This window comes from Triticum aestivum, chromosome 3A (genome assembly GCF_018294505.1).
Source record: "Triticum aestivum cultivar Chinese Spring chromosome 3A, IWGSC CS RefSeq v2.1, whole genome shotgun sequence".
NCBI classification, from domain to species: domain Eukaryota; kingdom Viridiplantae; phylum Streptophyta; class Magnoliopsida; order Poales; family Poaceae; genus Triticum; species Triticum aestivum.
The window spans coordinates 273,089,856-273,115,467 of NC_057800.1; the positions used below are offsets into that span (position 1 = coordinate 273,089,856).

Below are 25,612 nucleotides of genomic sequence, written 5' to 3' on the forward strand. Positions count from 1 at the left end.
CGATGTGCTCTGCTCCAGCAGCAGCTGAAGAGGTGGTTGTGAGGCCCGGGGAAGATGGCGAGGACGTCGGCCAGGATGGTAGATGAGCCTGTCAAGCTCGAGGATATGGGGCTTCCGAAATGGCAACATGATGCACCTGTTGATCCTCTCTTAGCAGGCGTCGTTGTTGAGCTGCTAATGAACTTTCTTCTCTTGCTCTGCTTCTGCTATTATGCAGACATGTCGTGCTTCATTTTAATTTCTCCGTCGTTCTTGGACCATGACTGATGAATCGCTACCAGTCCTTTGTATGATCTACTACTACGTAATTGTTACTCTTGTTTCTTTGCATTGTTTCCTGCAAAAATTAAAACTTTCAGGTGCAGATTCACCAAAATGTTAGGGAAATATTCAAAATATTTTCTTTTGAGCATTGTTCATAAAAAACTGACATTGTAGGTTGGATTGCTAGCGCAAGGTGCTTTAGAGATCCAAAAAAGGGAACTGTCCAAGGATCATTTACGCACGTGCACACACAAATGGGCACACCGCCAAAACATATGACCTTTTATAGTTTGTTGGACAATGAAGATACTAAGAAACTGGAATTCTAACCTTCAAAAAACTCCCAATCGTCAATCTGTATTCAGGGGCATTCTAGCTACTTCTCCCAATCATCAATCTGTCAGGAAACTAATTATGGGCTGCATAAGCTACGGGATACATAGAGATATGATGCACTTGTTGTTGGAGTAACCATCAACCAAAACAGGCATTCATGCCCATCTTCTCTGAAGTTTTGAGGTAGCGGTTGCTCTACTACAGGTACTGCAACAGTAGAAGCATTGAGATTCTCTATTATTTTTGTCTAAAACCAAAAAGGAATGAGAAAAATAATGTTTGATAAAGAGATTGCAATTCCTCTAACAAATTTCTGTGAAGTCTTGCTAGCTGGTATAAAATGCGAACTTATCATCACTGCCAACCACTAATGCCAATTCTTGACCTTGTTTCCCTCGAAAAGAATACTTTTACACATGTAGTTATTTATAAAAGAGGGACAACTTCCATGGTTCTAAAGTCAAAACTACACAATAATAAATAGCTCAAACTCATGCACACCATCAGCCAAATAACTACAGAGACTCCAAGTGGAACCATGTAGCACTGGTCTTACAAACATCTCATTATAAACACGTCTGGATCTGGGGCTCTTGCTCAATTGATCTACCAGCTTCAGCTACCTCGTCTGTTGCTATCTTCCATATTTTAATCTCCTCTCCAACAGCTGTCTTACGTCCATTATAAGACCCTCAACCTGAAGAATGTATCAAACACAATTGTGTGATGCCTCATTGACTCTAACCTTCTTAAGAGTAGTATACTTGAAACATCATAATACATATGAAAACATTACACTTTCGTACATTATAGACAAGTGATGGCTTGACTGAATTAATCAAGCACATGTTATGTTTTGTGTTTTGACAACAAGCCATACACAAAGAGTAAGAAACACATGTTATGTTTGGTGTTATGTTTGCTACTCTTCCAACTCACTAGCATACCTGTCAGTATGGATCACCTAACTTTCTTCATAAGTGTCACTACCAGAAAAAACCTACAAACAAAAACTAACACCGCTGTCAGCCATGGCTGCTGCCATGTGCATGCAGTCATGCATGCTACGGATCTCAGGCTTGACCTCACATATCTCCTCCTTAACCGTGTAGTTGCAGCGTTGGCCCACCAGCATGCCACTGCCAATGCCACGCTAGTGATCAGCATCAAGGCGACCTCGGCATCAATGAAACGGTCTTTCCCCTGTTCTTTCAGCGGGAGGTATACTTTCCCAAAACTAAACATCTAGACTTCTCATGACAAAATATTTGAACCCACCCGAGGATTTGAACTTAATTGGTGCATGTATACATTTTATTTTTTGGCAAGCAACTCGGGGAATGATCACCCTTTAATCTGAATAAGAAAAATACAAAAATCATTTATCACTGTACCCAAAGTTTGATCACTACTATATTGTTCCTGTAGTGTCTGCTTTATTCTGAAAAACTGTAGCACCATCATTAGCAATGTTCAATAGGTCATTGCGTCTATATGAATTGGCCTCTCAGATCTGTGATTCTACTCTTCTAAAATTATTCACTCTAGTCCTCATACAATGTGTGAGAAATCTGACAAAATATTTTTAAACCTTGAGAAACATACTAACAAATAGGTGGCTCGCACAAACTTGCAAGTAGAGAGAGAGAGAGAGATGGGGCTGCACCGTTCGTTACGCATGAATATTTCTTGTGGGCATTGTATCAAACAGATGTCCTACAACTTGATGCAAAAGTAAATCTCATGTGGGCATGTGTCTGGGTAAAATAACGCACCAAAGGAAGAGACGGAGCTTTCACCAGCAGGAGACAGGGAGGAGGAGATGGAGCCGGGAGGAGGTGTGTTCCAACGTGACCGGGGGCGGCGCGACTCGTCAGGAGTCGAGCAGGGAGGAGTCACTGGGGCATGTGGGCTAGAGGAGGCGAGCGGCGCGTTGCCGGGAGGAGGAAAGGGACGCGCGGCTGGGGGCAGCGCACATCGCTGGCGGCATAGCCGCAAGGAGGCGCGGGGCGGAGCCATTGTCACGGAGCAGCTCGTGGCCTGGAGTCGGAGTAGGAGAATGATGGCATAGGTGGGTAGGGTCGGGTTGGGTCTTATATTTCTTCGGTTGCAAAACTTTTTTTTCTTTACTCATCGAGGACTCGCGTGGATGAATAGTACCACCTCGGATGTAGAAAATAATATAGGTGAAAAAAACTGAAAGCGTAAATTCACGGGGAGAAACATATTGTGACGGTGAACCCGACAAAGTCAATCCGTGCTTTATTATTAGGGATATATATATATATATATATATATATATATATATATATATATATATATATATATATATATATCAGACCAACTCAACATTGTGAAGATAAACCTTGAAGTCAAATCAATGTTGAAGACAAACCAAATGCGAAGACTATGCGAATATGATGCCAAAAGAAACATTTCAATAAGAATTGGTGGTGGCGTTACCCACCGTATAGGAACTATTAGACCCAAACATGACGCACAATTATCGTGGCGCTCCGAAGTCAAATTCCGCGTTAATGTATTCACACTTAGAGTGTATGTCTTCATTGATTGAAGATATACGTTATTTTGTGTGTTGCACATCTAAGTCATCAACATGCATAAGCGTTAGCATGTGTGTCCAATTACAGGACATTTGAGGATTCTAAGATATTTAGCTCACACCGCAACTTGCAAAACCTTTTCTCATCCAAGGGCTTTGTGAAGATATCTGCCAATTGCTCATCATTGTTGACGTGAATGATATCAATATCTTCCTTCATGACATGATCTCTGAGAAAGTGATGACGGATCTGAATGTGCTTTGTCTTCGAGTGCTGAACTGGGTTGTTGAAAATCTTGATGGCGCTTTCATTGTCGCAGTAGACTGGCACATGCTTCAGGTGGATGCTATAGTCCTTGAGAGTTTGCTTCATCCATAGAAGCTGAGCGCAGCAAGATCCAGCAGCAATATATTCAGATTCAGCAGTGGAGAGAGATACACAGTTCAGCTTCTTTGAAGACCAACAGACAAGAGATCATCCAAGAAAGTGACATGTGCCTGATGTGGACTTGCGATCAACCTTGTCACCAACATAATTACACTACAAAAAAAAGACACATCTGTGACATTTTGGGCCGAACGAAATTTTTTCTGTCATACATATGACACTTCTATGACGATAATTGTGACAAAACCCGGTATCACCATAGATGTGGTGGGCTCCTACTTCTATGACAAAAAATCATGACAGAAAATGGGCTTTTCGTCCTGGTAGCAGTCGACAAGTTCACCAAATGGATTGAAGCCAAGCCTATCAAGAATCTTGATGCTTGCACCGCTATCAGTTTCATCAGAGAGTTGATATTCAGATATGGAGTTCCACACAGCATCATCACCGACAACGGGTCAAACTTCGATTCTGACAAATTTAGGGCCTTCTGCGCCTCTCAGGGCACTCGGGTCGACTATGCTTCAGTCGCTCACCCCCAGTCGAATGGGCAAGCAGAAAGGGCAAACGGCCTAATTCTCAAAGGACTGAAACCCCGATTGATGCGCGGTCTCAAGCACGCAGCAGGTGGATGGGTCGACGAGCTTCTATCAGTCCTTTGGGGATTGAGGACAACCCCGAATCGATCGACCGGAAGAACCCCATTCTTTCTGGTCTACGGAGCCGAGGCAGTCTTACCGAGTGACCTGCTTCACGACGCTCCCAGAGTCGAGCTCTACTCAGAAGATGAGGCAGAACAAGCCCGGCAGGACGCAGTCGACCTCCTAGAAGAAGAAAGAGAAATGGCTTTGATTCGATCGACCATCTATCAGCAAGACTTGCGTCGATTCCATGCCAGAAACGTGAAGAGCCGAGCCTTCCAAGAAGAAGACTTAGTCCTTCGAGTGGATCAGCAGAAACCACACAAGCTCGCTCCTACTTAGGAAGGCCCCTTCATAGTCACCAGAGTCCTCCACAATGGAGCATACCACCTCTACAATGTCGATCGCCAGATTGATGAGCCACGAGCCTGGAATGCGGAGCTACTCCGCCCCTTTCATACTTGAATTCTCACTCGGATGAGATGTAATAAGAAAAACTCCTGTAGTTTATTTATCAAAGACAAGAGCATTATAATTTTCCCAGTGATTATTATTGTTTTTGTTTGCGTAAGAAATCCCCCAGTGGGTGGCATAGCTGCGAATCCACTTTGCCTAAGTTTGTAAAAACAGTTTCCTACCGAGTGGTGAGCCAGCCTCCCACTCGGGGGGCTTAGCTGCGAATCCGTTTCGCCTAAGTTTGAAAAATCCTACCGAGTGGCGAGCCAACCTCCCACTCGGGGGGCTTAGCTGCGAATCCGTTTCACCTAAGTTTGAAAAATCCTACCGAGTGGAGAGCAATCCTCCCACTCGGGGGCTTAGCTGCAGTCCAGCACTCGCCTAAGTCCTCTCGCCTAGAGAATTAGCCGCAGTCCGACACTCACCTAAGTTTGAAAAAATCCTACCGAGTGGAGAGCGATCCTCCCACTCGGGGGCTTAGCTGCAGTCCAGCACTCGCCTAAGTCCTCTCGCCTAGAGACTTAGCCGCAGTCCGACACTCGCCTAAGTTTGAAAAAATCCTACCGAGTGGAGAGCGATCCTCCCACTCGGGGGCTTAGCTGCAGTCCAGCACTCGCCTAAGTTCTCTCGCCTAGAGACTTAGCTGCAGTCCGACACTCGCCTAAGTTTGAAAAAATCCAACCGAGTGGAGAGTGATCCTCCCACTCGGGGGCTTAGCTGCAGTCCAGCACTTGCCTAAGTCCTCTCGCCTAGAGACTTAGCCGTAGTCCGGCACTCGCCTAAGTTTGAAAAAATCCTACCGAGTGGAGAGCAAACCTCCCACTCGGGGGCTTAGCTGCAGTCCAGCACTCGCCTAAGTTCTCTCGCCTAGAGACTTAGCTGCAGTCCGGCACTCGCCTAAGTTTGAAAAAATCCTACCGAGTGGAGAGCCCTCCCACTCGGGGGCTTAGCTGCAGTCCAGCACTCGCCTAAGTCCTCTCGCCTAGAGACTTAGCCGCAGTCCGGCACTCGCCTAAGTTTGAAAAAATCCTACTGAGTGGAGAGCGATCCTCCCACTCGGGGGCTTAGCTGCTGTCCAACACTCGCCTAAGTTCTCTCGCCTAGAGACTTAGCTGCGGTCCGGCACTCGCCTAAGTTTGAAAAAATCCTACCGAGTGGAGAGCGATCCTCCCACTCGGGGGCTTAGCTGCAGTCCGGCACTCGCCTAAGTTTGAAAAAATCCTACCGAGTGGAGAGCGATCCTCCCACTCGGGGGCTTAGCTGCAGTCCAGCACTCGCCTAAGTCCTCTCGCCTAGAGACTTAGCCGCAGTCCGGCACTCGCCTAAGTTTGAAAAAATCCTACCGAGTGGAGAGCGATCCTCCCACTCGGGGGCTTAGCTGTAGTCCAGCACTAGCCTAAGTTCTCTCGCCTAGAGACTTAGCTGCAGACCGACACTCGCCTAAGTTTGAAAAAATCCTACCGAGTGGAGAGCGATCCTCCCACTCGGGGGCTTAGCTGTAGTCCAGCACTCGCCTAAGTCCTCTCGCCTAGAGACTTAGCCGCAGTCCGGCACTCGCCTAAGTTTGAAAAAATCCTACCGATTGGAGAGCAAACCTCCCACTCGGGGGCTTAGCTGCAGTCCAGCACTCGCCTAAGTTCTCTCGCCTAGAGACTTAGCTGCAGTCCGGCACTCGCCTAAGTTTGAAAAAATCCTACCGAGTGGAGAGCGATCCTCCCACTCGGGGGCTTAGCTGCAGTCCAGCACTCGCCTAAGTCCTCTCGCCTAGAGACTTAGCCGCAGTCCGGCACTCGCCTAAGTTTGAAAAAATCCTACCGAGTGGAGAGCAAACCTCCCACTCAGGGGCTTAGCCGCGGCCCAGTGCTCGCCTAAGTGTTTAAAAATCCTACCGAGTGAAGAGCAAACCTCCCACTCGGGGGCTTAGCTGCAGCCCAGTGCTCGCCTAAGTGTTTAAAAATCCTACCAAGTGGAGAGCAAACCTCCCACTCGAGGGCTTAGCTGCAGCCCAGTGCTTGCCTAAGTTCAAGACTCGACCCAATCCGCGAGTCGACTGCTAACTCCCCCTTCGGAATTGCGCCGCAAATACAAGGTCATTCCGAGTGAAGATCAAGTTCCACTCGACGAATCTAACCATGAAGATGCCCGACGAGAAATCGATTTCGGATAAAGCCTAAAAGGTCCCAGACCTCAAAGTACTCGAGCCCGCGGCTCGGCAAAGTTTTACTGTTACAAGTCCACTCGGCATCCCGAGGCAAATTTAAGGCAAAGTTTAACGGTTACAAATCCACCCGGCATTCCGAGGTAAATTTAAAGTTTTTCACTCCTCAGGAGGAGGACTGGAAGGGGCGACGAACTCATCCAAGTCGATCCCGTCGGCAATACGGGTGGCAGCAGCGATGAAGGTCTCCATGAAGTCTTGAAAGTTGTGCTTCCTGGTATTCGCAACTTGGATGGACGCCAGCTTTTCTTCTCGCGCCTCCTTGCAATGGACGCGGACCAGAGACAGAGCGACATCAGCACCGCATCTAGAAGAAGATTTCTTCCATTCCGCCACTCGACCTGGGACTTAGTTAAGTCGAGCCATCAGAGACTCGAGGTCGTTCTGAAGCGTCGTCCCAGGCCAGAGTGATGTGTTGATCCGCGACATTGCAACTTTCAGCCGAGCCAGATAATCAACGATGCTGGTAACACGGGACTCCAGTCGGAGCACGGTCATGGCAGCCTCGTCCTTCACGAGAGAATTGGCGGGATCCAAGCTTGGCTCCACTCGACTGGTCTCCTCTTCAAAGTTCTGACAGAATTCTGCAAACACGATTCAAGAGTAAGACAGTGGCCCTATGCAGGCTTGGCAAACTACAAGACAGTCGGAGCAGAGTAATTACCTTCGAGCATGACGAACAACTTCTTGGCAAGTCCACCGAGATAAGCTTCCAGATCTTTTACCTTCCCCACCAGCTCACCCGCCTTGTCGTGCAGAGCCATCTTCTCCTTCTTCAGTCGACTGGCATCTCGATTAGCTGTCTCGAGAGCGGTTTTCAGTCTGGAGTTCTCCTGTTCAAGAGCTCCGATCGAAGCCAATTCCTCCTCTGCAAGCTTCATTTTGCTTGAGGCCTCCTTCTGTGCCTCTGCAAGGTCTTGGTCCTTCTTCTTCAGAGCTTCCTCCAGTTTATCTGTGGCGCGTCGAGTGGAACCAACATCAAGAATGGAGAAGAAAGAAAAGCCACCCGTTAAGAATAGAGAACCTCACCAGCCATACCTTTCGCTTCTTCTTGCGCCTTCCTCAAATTCTCCTGAGCAAGCTTCAAGTTAAGGTTGAGCTGGACCTGCTGATTCTCCAACTCAGTATAGCGAGCTACAAGTTTGCAAGATTTCTGTAAAAAGGAAAATCAGTCGACAGACGTCCAAGATAAGTTGCTTCCGAGTAACTAAGAGACAATGATGACATTTCTAAGACCACAGCCGAATCAAAAACATTCGACAGTAGTCTCGGGGACTACACCCAGTGGGTGCACTCAGCGTGCCCCCACTGGTTCGACCAAAAAAAGTCGACTGCCCGCAGTCGACCGGATACAATTCCACTCGACCTGGCCCGACCAAACCGAGTGAAGAAATACAGCTACAGCAACACAATGTAAAGACTACAGTCGACTGCCAGCAGTCCACCGTAGTCTCGGGGACTACACCCAGTGGGTGCACTTAGCGTGCCCCCACTCGTCCAAAGGGTTGGCAGACACACCCAGTGGGTGTACATATACAGATACAAAACATCTTCGGAAAAGAGACTCTTCAAACAACATATCATAACAGACCAAGTGTCGAGTCGACTGACCTGGACGTTGCTCTGAAGAGCCGAACTCGCGTCATAGGCTGCTTGGCTGGCCTCCCGAGCCATCTTCACTTGCTCCATCATGATCCCCGCCTGGCGTATAGCCTCCTTTGCAGCAGCCGCTTGGTCCTCAGGGACGGGGTACACAGCAAAAAGCGAAGGTGGATCCGCAGTCGACGCCGAGGGCCGCGCACTCGCCAGAGGAACGGCGAAGGTCACAGAAGCCCGAGTGGTGTCACCACCATCCCGAGCCACGGCCTTGGACGCCGGAGCGGATTGGGGGGTCTCGTCAGCCGACGCCCTCTTGTGCCTCCTCACTCTCAACGGACCATCGTCGTTGTCATCCGGGAGGTCGATAACATGAGGAGGAGCTACAAGGAAAACATTCAATCGACCAGGGTAGCAATAAAAGTTCAGTCGACTCAAAGGCAGGACATCTGCAATCGTACCAGGGTTGGAGGTAACAGCGTCCTCCATCTCTTGGTCGTCATTCCTGGCAGAGACCTCAGAAGTAGCACTGCTGCAAATCTCGAAAGTCAATCAGTTGGTTCAGTGAATCGACCAAGGATCCGTCCACGGTCGACAAAGGAAAGCAAGTCTTATTATTACCCAGAAATGGTAGGAACAACTATCTTCATCTTGGGCAGAGCCTTGGGCGGCTTGGATGGCGTCGCTCGTGGATGCTTGGGAGCCTTCCCAGTCGGCGGAGGAGAAGAGGTCCGAGGGCGTTTCGACGACTGCCCAACAGGAGCGGTCGCCTTGCCACGATCCCGCGCTGGATCGTGGGTGAGCTTGGATCGCCCCTCCGGGCGGGGGGGGGGGGGGTCAACCTCCTCCTCCTCCCCTTCGCTGGAGAAGATGTCGTCGCCTCCCTCCCCCTCACCGTCGGACTCCCACTCGCCTTGGTCGTCCCCGCGCTCGCCTCCGCTCGCCTCCCCTTCCTCAGTCGACCCCTGTGCCCCGTTGGGCGTCGAGTACATCTCGGTGGTCGCCTGGAAAACAACAGACAAGACGAAAGTCAATCGACTTATTGGAAGAAGACCAACGCAGAAGACAAGATATCAGTCGGGAGCACAAAGACATACCTGGTCCACCTCATATGAGTTGTCGAGTGGGGTTACCCTCCTGGCTCCTCGGGGGTTGTCTTTGTTCCCCGTGATGCTCGACAGCCACCCCTCCACCATCTCGTCGGTGACCTCCTCCGGGTGGACCCGAGTGGTGTCGTCAAGACCCGAATACTGCCACATCGGATGGTCGCGGGCCTGGAGCGGTTGGATGCGCCTTTGAAGAAAGACCTCCAGCAGGTCCATACCAGTCACGCCCTCGCGGACAAGCTCAACCACTCGACCTGCCAGCACCTTGACTTGGGCCTTTTCCTCAGGCGCGATTTTCAGAGAGGCAAGTTTCTCGGCTCGGTCGAGGGAAAAAGGAGGAAGACCAGTCGACTGTCCGGGGGTCGCCTCGTCCTTGCAGTAGAACCAGGTCGACTGCCAGCCACGGACTGACTCCGGGAAGGTGATAGATGGAAAACAACTCTTCCCCCTCATCTGGATCGCCAGGCCCTCGCACAGCTGGATCACATGCGTCCTCTCGTCACTCGACTTAGCCTTCTTGACCGATTGAGAACGGCAGGTAAAGATGTGTTTGAAGAGTCCCCAATGGGGTCGACAACCCAAGAAAGCCTCACACATGGAGATGAAAGCAGCAAGGTAGACAATGGAGTTGGGAGTGAAGTGGTGGAGCTGCGCTCCGAAGAAATTCAAGAAACTCCGGAAGAAAGGATGGGGCGGCAGAGAAAACCCTCGGTCGATGTGGGTGGCTAGGAGAACGCACTCACCGTCGCGGGGTTGAGGTTCGATCTCTCCCCCTGGAAGACGCGCAACTTCATGGGGAATGACTCCCCCCTCGACCATGTCATCGAGATCCTCTTGCCGGAGCACCGATGGCATCCAGTCGCCCTGGATCCAACCTTTGGGCAGAGCGGTCCTGGAGGAGGATCCGCCCCGAGCAGACCTCTTCCCTTTCCCCGCCGCCGCCGCCTTCTTCGCGCACTCCAGAGCGGAGGTCTTGCTCTTCCTCATCGTCGCCGGCGAAGTCTCGCACGGGCCTGCTGCGCTGGGGCGAGAACGGAGGTGGCGGAAGGACTTGCGAAAGGGGAGAGGCGGAAGAAAGGAGGAGAAGAGAGCGCACTGCTTGAAAACCCCGAATCAGCGATTTATAAGGGACCGCTTCCGAGTGGCTGACTGGTAGGCCCAGGCCATCCAGTCAAATCCCGCAGCAGACGCGCGTGCAGTACGTGGCGAAAAAGGCGACGCGGGAATCGAGGGGCTTCCGCTTTATTGCTTCCGATTACTGCGGCCGCTCCCGTCCCGCGCGCTTCCCAAAATCCGAATCCCGCGACATCCGCGGGCCGCAGGACACCTTGTCAAAACAGAAGACCCCGATCGCGCCGGTGCTCGGTATGTCACAAACAAAGAAATTCACTCGACGAAAGGCCTGGAATGGATCAAGGCGACTGAAAAAGGTTGGCAACGTCATCCGTGACGATTGGCCCAAAACGAGGCGCTCACATAGCCCGAAGAACCAGTCAGAAAGATCCCCAACTCTTTCCCCACTCTAACCTCGATCCATTCGGGGGCTAATGATGAAGACATGTACCTAGGGTAGGGACACGGACCTGACCAAAGAGTCCTACCCTAGGACACCCCTAGAAGAAGTCACCTTACAATCGACTTGAAGGTATCCCACTCGACGGGTTCAAGTCACTCGACCATGAAGCCAACCACTCGACTGCCAGAAGACCTAAAGTCACTCCACAGGCAAACGGTCGGCTGTTAAGTAGTCTTTATGATCATTATAGCACTTTATTAAGGGCGTTACCAGTAACGCCCAACCTTAAATGTACCTTAAACCCTGCATTACTGAGGGCAGGAGGGGTCCGGCGAACTCTATATAAGCCACCCCCCTCCTCAGTGTGAAGGGTTCGCACCCCTGTAATCCATACACGCATAATCTAGTCGACCGCCTCCGGGCTCTGAGACGTAGGGCTATTACTTCCTCTGAGAAGGGCCTGAACTCGTAAACCTCGCGTGTAACAACTTCCCAATAGCCAAGATCTAGCCTCTCCATATTCACCCCCCTACATCACTGTCAGAGTTAGAACCACGACAGTGGCTGCCGGCAGGAGGTGGCCGTGGCGGTGGCGGTGGCTAGAGGACGCGTGCCTCGTCGCGGCTGCTCGCAGGGCCATGCCCTTCCTTCCTTGGCAGAGCGAGACGGGGGAGAATGGGAGCACGGGAGCGTCCCCCTCCCAGGTGCTCCTTCTTCTCCTCCGCGGCTCACTGCCGCCGTGAGGCCTCCTGCCGGCGCCCCCTAACGACACGGGAGCGACTCTGCCGCGCAGAGCGCTCACCTCCTTATCTTGTGCGCCGAGGCTGGAAAGTAATGTATTTTTTATTTTTCGGACTAACTAAAGTAGAGGGACGAGAATTCGTACTCCCGCATACGTGGCTTGATTTGATTAGAACAAAATAAGGTCCGACCTCACCCCCTTAAAATCAAGGGGGAAATGATTAAATTAGAAAGGAAAAAGAAAAAAAACAGCCGTAGGATGAAGTGGGAGCACGGATGGGAGCATGAAGAGGGAGCAGGCAAGCCGGATCCAAAGTAGAGAAGCCGTGCTCGTGTGTTTCTTATTTTAGTCAACTGCTCGCCCGTGCGTCGAAGGTTTTTTTAGCATCAGTACAGACACAAGCGCTCATAAACACGCGCATATACTCACCCCTTGAACGCACACACGAACACCCTACCCCTATGAGCACTTCCGAAAGACTGAGCCGGCACATCATCTTGAGATTTACGAAATCACCGTAGGCGCCTCGTCGTCGACGGGAACATCTCCTCCCACTAAAAGCGCATCGCCGGAAATCCTGAAATAAATCCAGGATTGCTTGCTCGTCTATTTTCCTTTTTACCCAGGCCCAATAGAAAGTAACGGCCCAAGCGTTAACGGAAGAGCGTAGACCAAGCCCATGAGTGAAAGAATGTTCTAACAAAGAATTTTGACGAAAATCTTTAGTGCGTACCCAAATTTAGTACCACCACGTTTATATTACGATTTTTTCCATATAAATTGTAAACACGTATTATGACATGAGAAGAAAGCGCATTGTGACGGTGAACCCGACAAAGTCAATGTGTGCTTTATTATTAGCAAAAAAGGCCTGGCGTTGCAACGGGAGAAAAATAGACATTTTTGGCCTTTTTGCTAGTCTTTCCCTCATAGTATGGAATACTCAGCACGGGGCTAATCCTCATAGAAAAGCATAAATCGAGGCCCCTAGCAGACTTGCACGTACTACTAAATATGCAATACTCGGCAGGGGGCTAACCCTCACAGTTCGCTACTAACGCTGGCAATATGTATCATGTCCTACAACTTTTGAATCGCCTAGGTTTTTAAGCTGGGACAAAAGTATATAGCTACATGAAAATTAAAAACAGATCAACATGCTAAAGCATAGCACATCCTGTAGAATGGGAGATGTAAATCTCGAAAAACAAGACATGATACTAAAAGATGAGCAACATCAGATCTATTATTTAAATTATGATGAAACATTGGAGATACATAATATGAGAACAACACTGAGAATGTGAATGTTGTGAAACTTTAACATGATTATGCAGTACCTACTGAAAAGCACCTTTGTGACATGGAAGTAACTACCATATATATATATATATATATATATATATATATATATATATATATATATATATATATATGGTCATCCTTTTTCTTTGTGAGCAGATCCAAATCAACCAAAGATATATGAAACAACCCATGTCTCGGTAGGCATATTTGTAATCGCCATATTTATCGTATCTTCATGCTTCACTCTTGATTCTCTTGAATCCATCAAGAATGGTCTTTTGTGCACAGACTTTTGTCCTTCATCTACTAAAAACCTGATGTCACCAAAAATACGGATCAGCTTGTACACAAGACATTACATCACTGACAAATTTCTAAGATCAATATATACTCCTCGTTGTGAAGAGTTAGAGCATATCCAAACTGAGAAGAGATAAAACATATTCAAACTCCTAGAGAGACATATGTATTTCTAGGAAGCTTAGGCCGGGCTACAATTATGTACGTAATGCCTCGGGAAAATCAAATAAAACAACAACAAGGGCTACCTCAACCTTTGGTGCAACTATTGCACAATGTTGATGCCTGGGAGGAACATGCTGCCAAGAAACGGAAGTTGTGTTTTCATAGAAAAGAGCTTGTTTGTGATTGAAAGTATTACCTTGGGTGCGGTATGGGCTATCCTCATCTTGGTCTGCCGATGTGCTCTGCTCCAGCAGCAGCTGAAGAGGTGGTTGTGAGGCCCGGGGAAGATGGCGAGGACGTCGGCCAGGATGGTAGATGAGCCTGTCAAGCTCGAGGATATGGGGCTTCCGAAATGGCAACATGATGCACGTGTTGATCCTCTCTTAGCAGGCGTCGTTGTTGAGCTGCTAATGAACTTTCTTCTCTTGCTCTGCTTCTGCTATTATGCAGAAATGTCGTGCTTCATTTTAATTTCTCCGTCGTTCTTGGACCATGACTGATGAATCGCTACCAGTCCTTTGTATGATCTACTACTACGTAATTGTTACTCTTGTTTCTCTGCATTGTTTCCTGCAAAAATTAAAACTTTCAGGTGCAGATTCACCAAAATGTTAGGGAAATATTCAAAATATTTTCTTTTGAGCATTGTTCATACAAAAACTGACATTGTAGGTTGGATTGCTAGCGCAAGGTGCTTTAGAGATCCAAAAAAGGGAACTGTCCAAGGATCATTTACGCACGTGCACACACAAATGGGCACACCGCCAAAACATATGACCTTTTATAGTTTGTTGGACAATGAAGATACTAAGAAACTGGAATTCTAACCTTCAAAAAACTCCCAATCGTCAATCTGTATTCAGGGGCATTCTAGCTACTTCTCCCAATCATCAATCTGTCAGGAAACTAATTATGGGCTGCATAAGCTACGGGATACATAAAGATATGATGCACTTGTTGTTGGAGTAACCAGCAACCAAAACAGGCATTCATGCCCATCTTCTCTGAAGTTTTGAGGTAGCGGTTGCTCTACTACAGGTACTGCAACAGTAGAAGCATTGAGATTCTCTATTATTCTTGTCTAAGACCAAAAAGGAATGAGAAAAATAATGTTTGATAAAGATATTGCAATTCCTCTAACAAATTTCTGTGAAGTCTTGCTAGCTGGTATAAAATGCGAACTTATCATCACTGCCAACCACTAATGCCAATTCTTGACCTTGTTTCCCTCGAAAAGAATACTTTTCCACATGAAGTTATTTATAAAAGAGGGACAACTTCCATGGTTCTAAAGTCAAAACTACACAATAATAAATAGCTCAAACTCATGCACACCATCAGCCAAATAACTACAGAGACTCCAAGTGGAACCATGTAGCACTGGTCTTACAAACAGCTCATTATAAACACACCTGGATCTGGGGCTCTTGCTCAATTGATCTACCAGCTTCAGCTACCTCGTCTGCTGCTATCTTCCATATTTTAATCTCCTCTCCAACAGCTGTCTTACGTCCATTATCAGACCCTCAACCTGAAGAATGTATCAAACACAATTATGTGATGCCTCATTGACTCCAACCTTCTTAAGAGTAGTATACTTGAAACATCATAATACACATGAAAACATTACACTTTCGTACATTATAGACAAGTAATGGCTTGACTGAATTAATCAAGCACATGTTATGTTTGGTGTTTTGACAACAAGCCATATACAAAGAGTAAGAAACACATGTTATGTTTGGTGTTATGTTTGCTACTCTTCCAACTCAGTAGCATACCTGCCAGTATAGATCACCTAACTTTCTTCATAAGTGTCACTACCAGAAAAAACCTACAAACAAAAACTAACACCGCTGTCAGCCATGGCTGCTGCCATGTGCATGCAGTCATGCATGCTACGGATCTCAGGCTTGACCTCACATATCTCCTCCTTAACCGTGTAGTTGCAGCGTTGGCCCAGCAGCATGCCACTGCCAATGCCACGCTAGTGATCAGCATCAAGGCGACCTCGGCATCAATGAAATGGTCTTTCCCCTGTTCTTTCAGCGGGAGGTATACTTTCCCAAAACTGAACATCTAGACTTCTCATGACAAAATATTTGAACCCACCCGAGGATTTGAACTTAATTGGCGCATGTATACATTTTATTTTTTGGCAAGCAACTTGGGGAATGATCACCCTTTAATCTGAATAAGAAAAATACAAAAATCATTTATCACTGTACCCAAAGTTTGACCACTACTATATTGTTCCTGTAGTGTCTGCTTTATTCTGAAAAACTGTAGCACCATCATTAGCAATGTTCAATAGCTCATTGCGTCTACATGAATTGGCCTCTCAGATCTGTGATTCTACTCTTCTAAAATTATTCACTCTAGTCCTCATACAATGTGTGAGAAATCTGACAAAATATTTTTAAACCTTGAGAAACATACTAACAAATAGGTGGCTCGCACAAACTTGCAAGTAGAGAGAGAGAGAGAGAGATGGGGCTGCACCGTTCGTTACGCATGAATATTTCTTGTGGGCATTGTATCAAACAGATGTCCTACAACTTGATGCAAAAGTAAATCTCACGTGGGCATGTGTCTGGGTAAAATAACGCACCAAAGGAAGAGACGGAGCTTTCACCAGCAGGAGACAGGGAGGAGGAGATGGAGCCGGGAGGAGGTGTGTTCCAACGTGACCGGGGGCGGCGCGACTCGTCAGGAGTCGAGCAGGGAGGAGTCACTGGGGCATGTGGGCTAGAGGAGGCGAGCGGCACGTTGCCGGGAGGAGGAAAGGGACGCGCGGCTGGGGGCAGCGCACATCGCCGGCAGCATAGCCGCAAGGAGGCGCGGGGCGGAGCCATTGTCACGGAGCAGCTCGTGGCCTGGAGTCGGAGCAGGAGAATGATGGGATAGGTGGGTAGGGTCGGGTTGGGTCTTATATTTCTTCGGTTGCAAAACTTTTTTTCTTTACTCACCGAGGACTCGCGTGGATGAATAGTACCACCTCGGATGTAGAAAATAATATAGGTGAAAAAAACTGAAAGCGTAAATTCACGGGAAGAAACGTATTGTGACGGTGAACCCGACAAAGTCAATCCGTGCTTTATTATTAGGGATATATATATATATATATATATATATATATATATATATATATATATATATATCAGACCAACTGAACATTGTGAAGATAAACCTTGAAGTCAAATCAATGTTGAAGACAAACCAAATGCGAAGACTATGCGAATATGATGCCAAAAGAAACATTTCAATAAGAATTGGTGGTGGCGTTACCCACCGTATAGGAACTATTAGACCCTAACATGACGCACAATTATCGTGGCGCTCCGAAGTCAAATTCCGCGTTAATGTATTCACACTTAGAGTGTATGTCTTCATTGATTGAAGATATACGTTATTTTGTGTGTTGCACATCTAAGTCATCAACATGCATAAGTGTCACATCCCTAGCTTCAGGCATTGCTCTAGGTTAGCCTCATGTGAGCATCATGTTTAGATTCAAATGAAATTGAATTGAGGAATATTCAAAAGCCTTAGAAACCTCTAAAAACAACCAACAATTAAATCTTCTCAAATGAGTCCAAGAAAATGTTCCTGTTATTCCATGGAAATGTTGGTGAGAGGAAAAATTTAAACCAATATTTCTGGAGTCACAGAGATATTTATTTTGGCCATTTGAATTAATCCAATAACTATTTTCTTTGGATTTATATTTAATATATATTAAATATGACTCCAAATAATTCTGGAAGTTTGTGAGTGGCTTTGTATATATTTTAGCAAACCACATAATAAACTACAGAATTTATTAAAATGGTTTAGTATTTTACTAAACTAAAACAAAACAGAACAAAATAGAAAACAGAAATATAAAACAGAAAGCAGAGAGAGAGAAGGAATCTCACCTGGGCTTACCTGGCGGCCCAAGTGGCCGGCCCAGCCCACCTCCTCCTCCTTTGTCCTCTTCCTCCTCTGCCAGGAGGACGAGCAGAGGCGAGGCGTGGCGCTCGCCGACGCTGCCTCGGCCACCTCCTGCTTCCCCCCCCCCTAGCCACCTCCTGCTTCCTCCCTGGCCTCCCCAGCGACGCCCGGACGACGCCACGCGCCTCCCCGACCGCCCCTCACTCCCTCCCGAGCTCTCCCCCTCCTCTGTTTCTCTCTCCCTCTCGGACCCGAGCGGAGCCGCCGCCACCGACGAGCACCACCGCAGCCACCGTCTCCCCCTCGACCCCTCGCTGTGCTTGCGAGCTCCGCCACAACCCCCTCCACCTCCTCGTTGAGCTACGGACCTCCCGGACGTGCTGCAACGCCGCCACCATCGCCGTTTCCATCGCCGGCCACCGAGGATCTTCATCATCAATTCACCACCATCGTCGCGTCCCCGAGCCGGCTAACCACCCCTACGGCACCGCTGTGAGCTCCCACGCCTCCCCTCCCTCTTTTCCCCTTCGATTGCGCCCTGTAGCCTCGATTCCACCGGAGCCGCGAGCTCGGCTCCGCCGGCGATGTCGCCGCCGTCGTTGCAGGTCACCGAACTCGCGTCCGAGCACGACCTCGAGCTCGTGGATCTCCCAGGAGCCCGCCCAGCCTCTCAGCTCGCTCGCTCGCTAAGCGTAGCCCCGTGCCCGTGCTGGCCCGAACTCCGGTCGCCGCCGCGGACCCCGTTCCGGTGAGCTCGAGCCACCTCAGCCCCTGCCGTTTGCACAAATGGATGCGGGCGACTCCCAGCTACGCGTAGCTGCCCTCCGCCGGCCATTTGGTCGCCGGAGGAGGAATTCCGACCCCCTCCGCCGTCTCGGGCTTCACCGGCGACGAGCCGCCGGCGTGTTAGCCTCGGCTGACCAGGGGTTTGACCTCCCCTAGGTCCATGACAGGTGGGCCCGGCCCCTGCTAACTTTGGTTAAGTTAATAACTACTTTTAGTTAAGCCACTGACCCACTGACAGTAGGCCCCACCCCTGGTCAAACCCCAGTCAGCGCTGGTTTTGACCGGGGTTAACTCCTGTGACACTGACATATGGGTCCCACAGGTCAGGTTTGACCTGGAGGCGCCCAGTTGACCCTGCTGACGTCACTGTGACGTGGGGCTGACGCAATAAGTATTTTCTGGATTTAATTTAATTCTGAAATTCCAGAAAATGCCTAAAACTTCAATAAATCATAGAAAATTAACCGTAACTCCAAATTAAATAATTTATATATGAAAAATTATCAGAAAAATTCAAGGAATCCATCTGTACCATTTTCATGCATGTTAGAACAACTTATAGCTGCTGTTTAGCACAAATCAATTAAAGGGCATTTAAATAATCACATATGGAGTTTGAATTTGAATCTTGTATTCAAACCAACTTCATTTAACTTGTTGCTAGATGCATTAGCCCAAAACACATTCATTTTGCTATGTCATGATCATGCATCATATTGTGCATTGCATTGATTGTGTTTCCTTCTGTGTTGCCGGTATTTGTCCCCTCTCGATAGACGTGATACCGAGGATGTGATCGTTGACACTGATGAAGACTCAATGTTATCTTCAGAAGTGCCAGGCAAGCAAAACCCCCTTGTTCATTCCGATACAATCCCACTCTCTCGCTTCTGCTCTCTTTTACTGCATTAGGACAACACCGATTCATCTGTTACTTGCTGCGGTAGCTGAACCCCCTTATCCTTTGCATGACCTGTCATTGCCACAGTAAATAGATGAAACCCACTAGCATGAGTAGGAGTTGTTTGAGCCCTGTTGTGCCTACTCATTCATGCTTGCTTATCATGCCTGCTACTGCTTAGAGTTGAGTCAGGTCTGATTCATCGGGGATGAATCAGAGGCGGGTGAACATGTCCTACTGTGTGTGAGCTAAGTGTGTGAACACGATTTGGTAAAAGGTAGCGGTGAGAGGCCATGTAGGAGTACATGGTGGGTTGTCTCATTGTAGCCGTCCTCAGGAACTGAGTTCTGTGTTTGTGATCCATGATTCAGCTACTACCATACATTGGGCCCTGAAATATGACCCCGCTCGACTTCTTATTCACCCTAGTCCTCTGTCCAGGAGTTGCAAGTAGTTTCTGGTGTTTGTAGTATGCTGGAGGCCGTGGACAGCGCTGACCGTAGGGGTGGGCTGTGACGCGGTAGGTACGTGGCCGGGTGTACCGAATACCCGTTAGGTATCTCGGGAACCCTGTTCACATCGTTCGGGGCCGTATGGGAAACCTCGGCCGGACTCCCTGCGGATGGAACCCGAATAGGCGATAAACCTGGACTAGAGACTTGAGTGTTTAGGTAGGTCGTGGTCTACACCCACGTCGGCTTTCGCTTGAAGTCTGCCGAGCACATGTCGTGTGCAGACGCTAAGTGGTGGAAACATGTATGAAGAAGTACACCCCTGCAGGGTTATCATCATCTATTCGAATAGCCGTGTCCGCGGAAAAGGACTTCTGGGTTGCTTATATCAGTTCATAGACAAGTGAAAGTGGATACTCTAAAATACGCAAGATAAGCGTGAGTGCTATGGATGGCGTTCTCGTAGGGAGACGGGAGTGATTCCATAGTGGTGTATTGATATGGGGAATATGTGGACTCGTGTGCGCCACCTCAAAAGAGTTACTTGCAGTCGTAGTTCAGGATAGCCACCGAGTCAAAGCTGGCTTGCTGCAGTTAAACCCCACCATCCCCTTTGTTGATAATGAAGCATGTGTAGATAGATCTGATGTAAGTCTTGCTGGGTACATTTGTACTCACGTTTGCCTATTTTATGTTTTGCAGAGAGACTTCAGTCTCACTAGTAGTTCCGCTTGGACTTCGACGTTTAGCTTGATACCTCAGCTACGATCTTGTGCCCTCGGCAGGATCTGGTAGATAGTCAGGCTTCTCAGCCTTTTTCATTTATAGATGTCTGTACTCAGACATGATAGCTTCCGCATGTGCTTGACTTGTATGCTCTGAATGTTGGGTCGTGAGACCCCTGTTTGTAATATCTCGCTCCTCGGAGCCTATTGAATAAATACTTGGGTCGTAGAGTCATTTTGTGATGCCATGTTGTATTGCACATATCGAGCATATTGTGTGTATGTTATTGAAATGCTTGATATGTGTGGGATCTGACTATCTAGTTGTTTATCTTTAGTAGCCTCTCTTACCGGGAAATGTCTCCTAGTGTTTCCACTGAGCCATGGTAGCTTGCTACTGCTCCGGAACACTTAGGCTGGCCGGCATGTGTCCTTCTTCGTTCCTGTGTCTGTCCCTTCGGGGAAATGTCACGCGGTGAATACCGGAGTCCTGTTAGCCGCTACAGCCCGGTTCACCGGAGTCCTGCTAGCCCAGTGCTACAGCCTGGATTCACTCGCTGATGACCGACACGTTCGATGCTGGGTCATGGATGCCTATCCCTGTAAGTCTGTGCCGCTTTGGGTTTACGACTAGCCATGTCAGCCCGGGCTCCTTATCATATGGAGGCTAGCGACACTGTCATATACGTGTGCCAAAAGGCGCAAACGGTCCCGGGCAAAGGTAAGGCGACACCCGTGGGAATACCGTGCGTGAGGCCGCAAAGTGATATGAGGTGTTACATGCTAGATCGATGTGGCATTGAGTCGGGGTCCTGACAATAAGCGTTAGCATGTGTGTCCAATTACAGGACATTTGAGGATTCTAAGATATTTAGCTCACACCGCAACTTGCAAAACCTTTTCTCATCCAAGGGCTTTGTGAAGATATCTGCCAATTGCTCATCATTGTTGACGTGAATGATATCAATATCTTCCTTCATGACATGATCTCTGAGAAAGTGATGACGGATCTGAATGTGCTTTGTCTTCGAGTGCTGAACTGGGTTGTTGACAATCTTGATGGCGCTTTCATTGTCGCAGTAGACTGGCACATGCTTCAGATGGATTCCATAGTCCTTGAGAGTTTGCTTCATCCATAGAAGCTGAGCGCAGCAAGATCCAGCAGCAATATATTCAGATTCAGCAGTGGAGAGAGATACACAGTTCAGCTTCTTTGAAGATCAACAGACAAGAGATCATCCAAGAAAGTGACATATGCCTGATGTGGACTTGCGATCAACCTTGTCACCAACATAATTACACTACAAAAAAAAGACACATCCGTGACATTTTGGGCCGAACGAAATTTTTTCTGTCATACATATGACACTTCTATGACGATAATTGTGACAAAACCCGGTATCACCATAGATGTGGTGGGCTCCTACTTCTATGACAAAAAATCATGACAGAAAATGGACTTTTCGTCCTAGGCGGGTCGGAGACGCAGCTGCATGACATTCTTTGGGCCGTCCATGACGGAAAAAACTATGGTAGAAGCGAGGGCGAGGAAAATTTTGGGGAGTTCCCGGTTACGGTGGGAGGTCAGGGGCCGAGCGATGCGCGTTTCTCTCGTACACGTATGCGCGTGTGTGCGAGGCGTTGGCTCTAACTGAACCCGAGCGAGGCATTAGGCTCTAACTGAACCCGAGCGATTGCACTGCAGGCTACGCGTTACTGAACCCGAGCGATCGATCGATGGCTGTTAACTGAACCCGATCGAGCGATTCCTTCACTACTGCTGCTAACTGAAGCCGGTCAATGCTGCCTCTGGATGAACAGTGAGCGTTGCGGGGGGGGGGGGGGGGGGGGTTGGATGAACAGTTCTCGGTGGGGGTGGATGAACAGGACCCCGTGGTGTTGTCTCTGGATGAATAGGACCCCGATCGATCGAGTAGGTTGGGGTTGGATGAACAGGATGTTGGGGAACATTGTAGAAAATTAAAATTTTTCCTACGGTTTCACCAAGATCCATCTATGAGTTCATCTAAGCAACGAGTCAAGGGGAAGAGTATGCATCTACATACCACTTGTAGATCGAGTGCGGAAGCGTTCAAGGGGATGGTGATGATGGAGTCGTACTCGTCGTGATTCGGATCACCGATGACCAAGTGCTGAACGGACAGCACCTCCGCGTTCAACACACGTACGGGACGTTCGACGTCTCCTCCGTCTTGATCTAGCAAGGAGGAAGGAGAGGTTGAGGAAGGCAGCTCCAAGGGCAGCACGACGGCGTGGTGCAGTTGGTGCAGCAGTATTCCGACAGAGCTTCGCCGAGCACGTACGGAGGAGGAGAGGTGTTGGGGAGGGGAGGGGCTGCGCCTTGAGTTGTGGTGTACAGCAGCCCTCCCCTCACCCCTCTATATATAGGAGGAGAGGGGCAAGGGGGCCGGCCCTCTAGGGGAAACCCTAGAGGGGGGCGGCGGCCAAAGGGTGGGGGGCTTGCCCCCCAAGCAAGGGGGGTGCGCCCCCTTTAGGGTTTCCCCCCCAACCCTAGGCGCATGGGCCCAAATGGGGGGGGGGGCGCCAAGCCCACTAGGGGCTGGCTGCTATCCCTACGCAGCCCAAGTGGCCCCCCGGGAGGGGTGGTCCCTCCCGGTGGACCCCCGGAACCTTTCCGGTGGTCCCGGTACAATACCGGTATGACCCCGAAACTTTCCGGTGCCCGTTTAACAACTTCCCATATATAAAACTTTACCTCCGGACCATTCCGGGACTCCTCGTGACGTCCGGGATCTCATCCGGGACTCCGAACAACATTCGGTAATCACATACTTGTCTTCCTGATAACCCTAGCGTCACCGAACCTTAAGTGTGTAGACCCTACGGGTTCGGGAGACATGCAGACATGACCGAGACTCTCCGGTCAATAACCAACAGCGGGATCTGGATACCCATGTTGGCTCCCACATGCTCCTCGATGATGTCATCGGATGAACCACGATGTCGAGGATTCGATCAAACCCCGTATACAATTCCCTTTGTCAATCGGTACGTTACTTGCCCGAGACCCGATCGTCGGTATCCCAATACCTTGTTCAGTCTCGTTACCGGCAAGTCACTTTACTCGTACCGTAATGCATGATCCCGTGACCAAACACTTGGTCACCTTGAGCTCATTATGATGATGCATTACCGAGTGGGCCCAGAGATACCTCTCCGTCATACGGAGTGACAAATCCCAGTCTCGATCCGTGTCAACCCAACAGACACTTTCGGAGATACCTGTAGTGCACCTTTATAATCACCCAGTTACGTTGTGACGTTTGGTACACCCAAAGCACTCCTACGGTATCCGGGAGTTACACGATCTCATGGTCTAAGGAAGAGATACTTGACATTGGAAAAGCTCTAGCAAACGAACTAACCGACCTTTGTGCTATGCTTAGGATTGGGTCTTGTCCATCACATCATTCTCCTAATGATGTGATCCCGTTATCAACGACATCCAATGTCCATAGCCAGGAAACCATGACTATCTGTTGATCACAACGAGCTAGTCAACTAGAGGCTCACTAGGGACATATTGTGGTCTATGTATTCACACGTGTATTACGATTTCCGGATAATACAGTTATAGCATGAATAAAAGACTATTATCATGAACAAAGAAATATAATAATAATACTTTTATTATTGCCTCTAGGGCATATTTCCAACAGTCTCCCACTTGCACTAGAGTCAATAATCTAGTTACATTGTGATGAATCGAACACCCATAGAGTTCTGGTGTTGATCATGTTTCGCTCGCGAGAGAGGTTTAGTCAACGGATCTGCGACATTCAGATCCGTATGTACTTTGCAAATTTCTATGTCTCCATCTTGAACATTTTCACGGATGGAGTTGAAACGACGCTTGATGTGCCTGGTCTTCTTGTGAAATCTGGGCTCCTTCGCAAGGGCAATAGCTCCAGTATTGTCACAGAAAAGTTTGATCGGCCCCGACGCATTGGGTATGACTCCTAGGTCGGTGATGAACTCCTTCACCCAAATAGCTTCATGCGCTGCCTCCGAGGCTGCCATGTACTCCGCTTCACATGTAGATCCCGCCACGACGCTCTGCTTGCAGCTGCACCAGCTTACTGCTCCACCATTCAACATATACACGTATCCGGTTTGTGACTTAGAGTCATCCGGATCTGAGTCGAAGCTAGCGTCGACGTAACCCTTTACGACGAGCTCTTCGTCTCCTCCATAAACGAGAAACATGTCCTTTGTCCTTTTCAGGTACTTCAGGATATTCTTGACCGCTGTCCAGTGTTCCTTGCCGGGATTACCTTGGTATCTTGCTACCAAACTCACGGCAAGGTTTACATCAGGTCTGGTACACAGCATGGCATACATAATAGATCCTATGGCCGAAGCATAGGGGATGAGACTCATCTCTTCTTTATCTTTTGCCGTGGTCGGTGACTGAGCCGAGCTCAATCTCACACCTTGTAACATAGGCAAGAACCCTTTCTTGGACTGATCCATTTTGAACCTTTTCAAAATCTTATCAAGGTATGTGCTTTGTGAAAGACCTATGAGGCGTCTCGATCTATCTCTATAGATCTTGATGCCTAATATATAAGCAGCTTCTCCAAGGTCCTTCATTGAAAAACACTTATTCAAGTAGGCCTTAATGCTGTCCAGAAATTCTATATTATTTCCCATCAAGAGTATGTCATCTACATATAATATGAGAAATGCTACAGAGCTCCCACTCACTTTCTTGTAAACGCAGGCTTCTCCATAAGTCTGCATAAACCCAAACGCTTTGATCATCTCATCAAAGCGAATATTCCAACTCCGAGATGCTTGCACCAGCCCATAAATGGATCGCTGGAGCTTGCATACTTTGTTAGCGTTCTTAGGATCGACAAAACCTTCCGGTTGTATCATATACAGCTCTTCCTTAAGATGCCCGTTAAGGAATGCCGTTTTGACGTCCATCTGCCATATCTCATAATCATAGTATGCGGCAATTGCTAACATGATTCGGACGGACTTAAGCTTCGCTACGGGAGAGAAAGTCTCATCGTAGTCAATCCCTTGAACTTGCCGATAACCCTTAGCGACAAGTCGAGCTTTATAGATGGTGACATTACCATCCGCGTCCGTCTTCTTCTTAAAGATCCATTTGTTTTCTATCGCTCGCCGATCATCGGGCAAGTCAGTCAAAGTCCATACTTTGT

At 48.4% G+C, this 25,612-nt stretch overlaps 2 long non-coding RNA genes across 2 annotated transcripts; both read right to left on the reverse strand.

The window, feature by feature from the left end:
• Positions 1–860: 860 nt before the first annotated feature.
• LOC123058298 (uncharacterized) lies at positions 861–2,654 on the reverse strand. The gene is made up of 2 exons (XR_006427130.1): positions 2,376–2,654; positions 861–1,297 (listed from the first exon to the last, which is right to left on the reverse strand). It is a non-coding gene; the product is annotated as an uncharacterized lncRNA (long non-coding RNA).
• A 10,611-nt stretch (positions 2,655–13,265) lies between these two features.
• LOC123061163 (uncharacterized) lies at positions 13,266–16,198 on the reverse strand. Its single transcript, XR_006428583.1, has 3 exons — positions 15,825–16,198; positions 13,793–15,127; positions 13,266–13,445 (listed from the first exon to the last, which is right to left on the reverse strand). It is a non-coding gene; the product is annotated as an uncharacterized lncRNA (long non-coding RNA).
• Positions 16,199–25,612: the final 9,414 nt, after the last annotated feature.